Here is a 4921-nt window from a genome sequence, read left to right as displayed (position 1 = left end):
CATCAATTACATGTATATCACATATACCTTTGTTCACTTTGCCATCCTTCTTACCCGCCAAATACTTGGGGTAGTTCCGCTTCCAGTGACTAGTCCCTTTGCAGTAGAAGCACTCAGTTTCAGGCTTAGGTCCAGACTTGGGCTTCTTCCCAGGAGTGGCAATTTTCTTGCCATTCTTCTTGAAGTTCCCCTTATTTCCCTTGCCCTTTTCTTGAAACTAGTGGTATTGTTAACCATCAACACTTGATGCTCCTTCTTGATTTCTACCTCTGCAGCCATTAGCATTGCAAGAGCTCGGGAATTGTCTTATCCATCCCTTGCATATTATAGTTCATCATGAAGCCTTTGTAGCTTGGTGGCAGTGATTGAAGAACTCTGTCAATAACACTATCATCTGGAAGATTAGCTCCTAGTTGAGTCAAGTGGTTATGATAAGCAGACATTTTGAGTATGTGTTCACTGACAGAATTGTTCTCCTCCATCTTGCAGCTATAGAACTTGTTGGAGACTTCATATCTCTCAACTCGGGCATTTGCTTGAAATATTAACTTCAACTCTTGGAACATCTCATATACTCCATGATGTTCAAAACTTCTTTGAAGTCCTGACTCTAAGCCGTAAAGCATGGCACACTGAACTATCGAGTAGTCATCGGATCGAGCTTGCGAGACGTTCATAACATTAGCATCTGCTCCTGTGGCAGGCCTTTCACCTAGCGGTGCATCAAGGACATAATTCTTCTATGCAGCAATGAGGATAATCCTCAAGTTATGGACCCAGTCCGTGTAGTTGCTACCATCATCTTTCAACTTAGCTTTCTCTAGGAATGCATTAAAATTCAAGGGAACGGTAGCACGGGCCATTGATCTACAACATAGATATGCAAAAACTATCAGGACTAAGTTCATGATAAATTAAGTTCAATTAATCATATTACTTAAGAACTCCCACTTAGATAGACATCCCTCGAGTCATCTAAATGATTATGTGATTGATACGTCTCCAACGTATCTATAATTTATGAAGTATTCATGCTGTTATTTTATCATTCTTTGATGTTTTACAATCATTTTATAGCAACTTTATATCATTTTTTAGGACTAACCTATTGACCCAGTGCCCAGTGCCAGCTGCTATTTTTTGCTTGTTTTTTACATCGCAGGAAATCAATATCAAATGGAGTCCAAACACCATCAAACTTTTTGTGGATTATTTATGGACTAGAAGACATCCATTGGGCCGAAGAATCACCTGGGGGGTGCCCCGAGGGGCACAACCCACCAGGGCGCGCCTGGGGACCCAAGCACGCCCAAGTGGGTTGCACCCACCTCGGTGGCCTCCCGCACCCACTCTTTACCCTATAAATTCACAAATATTCCAAAACCCTTCGGGGTTAGCCTAGATCAGAAGTTCCGCCGCAGCAAGGCTCTGTAGCCGCCGAAAACCAATCTAGACCCCGTTTCGGCACTCCGCCGGCCATCTTCATCGTCCTGACGACCACCACGATGAGGAGGGAGTCGTCCACCCTCGGGGCTGAGGGTTTGTAGCAGTAGCTATGTGTTTAATCTCTCTCTCTCTCTCTCGTGTTCTTCAGATGTCACGATCTTGATGTATCGCGGGCTTTGTTAGTATAGTCGGATCATATGGTGTTTTTGTTGGGGAACGTAGCAATAATTCAAAATTTTCCTACGTGTCACCAAGATCAATCTATGGAGTCATCTAGCAACGAGGGAGGAGTGGATCTACATACCCTTGTAGATCGCGCACGGAAGCATTGAAGAGAACGGGGTTGATGGAGTCGTACTCGTCGTGATCCAAATCACCGATGATCCTAGCGCCGAACGGATGGCACCTCCGCGTTCAACACACGTACGGAGCAGCGAGGTCTCCTCCTTCTTGATCCAGCAAGGGGGGAGGAGAGGTTGATGGAGATCCAGCAGCACGACGGTGTGGTGGTGGAAGTAGCGGGATTCCAACAGGGCTTCGCCAAGCGCTGCGGGAGGAGGGAGATGTGTCATGGGAGGGAGAGGGAGGCGCCAGGGCTTAGGTATGGTTGCCCTCCCTTACCCCCACTATATATAGGGCCAAGGGAGAGGGGGGGCGCAGCCTTGGCCCTTCCTCCAAGGAAGGTGCGGCCAAGGGAGGAGTCCATCCTCCCCAAGGCACCTAGGAGGTGCCTTCCCCCTTTAGGACTCTTCCTTTCCCCTCTTCTCTTGGCGCATGGGCCTCTTGGGGCTGGTGCCCTTGGCCCATATAGGCCAAGGCGCACCCCCTACAGCCCATGTGCCCCCCCGGGGCAGGTGGCCCCACCTGGTGGACCCCCGGGACCCTTCCGGTGGTCCCGGTACAATACCGGTGACCCCGAAACTTGTCCCAATGGCCGAAATAGCACTTCCTATATATAATTCTTTACCTCCGGACCATTCCGGAACTCCTCGTGACATCCGGGATCTCATCTGGGACTCCGAACAACTTTCGGGTTACCGCATACTAATATTTATATAACCCTAGCGTCACCGAACCTTAAGTGTGTAGACCCTACGGGTTCGGGAGACATGCAGACATGACCGAGATGACTCTCCGGTCAATAACCATCAGCGGGATCTGGATACCCATGTTGGCTCCCACATGTTCCACGATGATCTCATCGGATGAACCACGATGTCAAGGACTTAATCAATCCCGTATACAATTCCCTTTGTCTAGCGGTACGATACTTGCCCGAGATTCGATCGTCGGTATCCCGATACCTTGTTCAATCTCGTTACCGGCAAGTCTCTTTACTCGTTTCATAACACATCATCCCATGATCAACTCCTTGATCACATTGTGCACATTACGATGATGTCCTACCGAGTGGGCCCAGAGATACCTCTCCGTTTACACGGAGTGACAAATCCCAGTCTCGATTCGTGCCAACCCAACAGACACTTTCGGAGATACCTGTAGTGTACCTTTATAGCCACCCAGTTACGTTGTGACGTTTGGCACACCCAAAGCACTCCTACGGTATCCGGGAGTTGCACAATCTCATGGTCTAAGGAAATGATACTTGACATTAGAAAAACTTTAGCATACGAACTACATGATCTTGTGCTAGGCTTAGGATTGGGTCTTGTCCATCACATCATTCTCCTAATGAGGTGATCCCGTTATCAATGACATCCAATGTCCATGGTCAGGAAACCGTAACCATCTATTGATCAACGAGCTAGTCAACTAGAGGCTTACTAGGGACATGGTGTTGTCTATGTATCCACACATGTATCTGAGTTTCCTATCAATAAAATTCTAGCATGGATAATAAACGATTATCATGAACAAGGAAATATAATAATAACTAATTTATTATTGCCTCTAGGGCATATTTCCAACAGTCTCCCACTTGCACTAGAGTCAATAATCCAGTTCACATCGATATGTGATTAACACTCAAGGTCACATCCCCATGTGACTAACACCCAAAGAGTTTACTAGAGTCAATAATCTAGTTCACATTACCATGTGATTAACACTCGATGAGTTCTGGGTTTGATCATGTTATGCTTGTGAGAGATGTTATAGTCAACGGGTTTGAATCTTTCTGATCCGTATGTACTTCGCAAATTTCTATGTCATCTTGTAGATGCAACTACTACACTACATTTGGAGCTATTCCAAATAACTGTTCTACTATACGAATCCAGTTTACTACTCAGAATAATCTGGATTAGTGTCAAAGTTTGCATCGGAGTAACCCTTTACGACGAACTCTTTTACCACCTCCATAATCGAGAAAATTCCTTAGTCCACTAGTTACTAAGGATAACTTTGACCGCTGTCCTGTGATCCATTCTTGGATCACTCTTGTACCCCTTGACTGACTCATGGCAAGGCACATTTCAGGTGCGGTACACAACATAGCATACTGTAGAGCCTATGTCTTAAGCATAGGGGATGACCTTCGTCCTTTCTCTCTATTCTGCCGTGGTCGAGCTCTAAGTCTTAACTTCATACCTTACAACTCAAGCAAGAACTCCTTCTTCGACTGATCCATCTTGAACACCTTCAAGATCATGTCAAGGTATGTGCTCATTTGAAAGTACCATTAAGCGTTTTGATCTATCCTTATAGATCTTGATGCTTAATGTTCAAGTAGCTTAATCCAGGCTTTCCATTGAAAAACACTTTCCAAATAACCCTATATGCTTTCCAGAAATTCTACGTCATTTCTGATCAACAATATGTCAACAACATATATTCATCAGAAATTCTATAGTGCTCCCACTCACTTCTTTGGAAATACAAGTTTCTCACAAACTTTGTATAAACCCAAAATCTTTGATCATATCATCAAAGCATACATTCCAACTCCGAGATGCTTACTCTAGTCCCTAGAAGGATTGCTGGAGCTTTGCATACTTATTAGCATCTTTCAGGATTGACAAAACCTTCCGGTTTGTATCACATACAACCTTTCGTCGAGGAAACAATGTTTTGACATCCTATCTGCAAGATTTCATAAATAATGCAGTAATCGCTAATATAATTCCAACAGACTCTTAGCATCGCTACGAGTGAGAAAGTCTCATCGTAGTCAACTCCTTGAACTTGTCGGAAAACATCTTAACGACAAGTCGAGCTTTCTTAATGGTGACATTTACCATCATTGTTCGTCTTCCTTTTTAAAATCCATCTGCACTCAACAGCCTTACGACCATCGAGCTGTTCTGCCAAAGTCTACACTTTGTTTCCATACATGGATCCTCTCTCGGATTTTATGGCCTCGAGCCATTTATCAGAATCCGGGCCCACCATCGCTTCTCCATAGCTCGTAGATTCATTGTTGTCTAGCAACATGACTTCCAAGACAGGATTACGTACCACTCTGCATTAGTATGCATCCTTGTCATCCCACGAGGTTTGGTAGTGACTTGATCTG

Source organism: Triticum urartu, chromosome 4 (assembly GCF_003073215.2).
Source record: "Triticum urartu cultivar G1812 chromosome 4, Tu2.1, whole genome shotgun sequence".
In the NCBI taxonomy this organism is placed as follows: domain Eukaryota; kingdom Viridiplantae; phylum Streptophyta; class Magnoliopsida; order Poales; family Poaceae; genus Triticum; species Triticum urartu.
Note: the sequence above shows the minus strand (reverse complement) of the source record.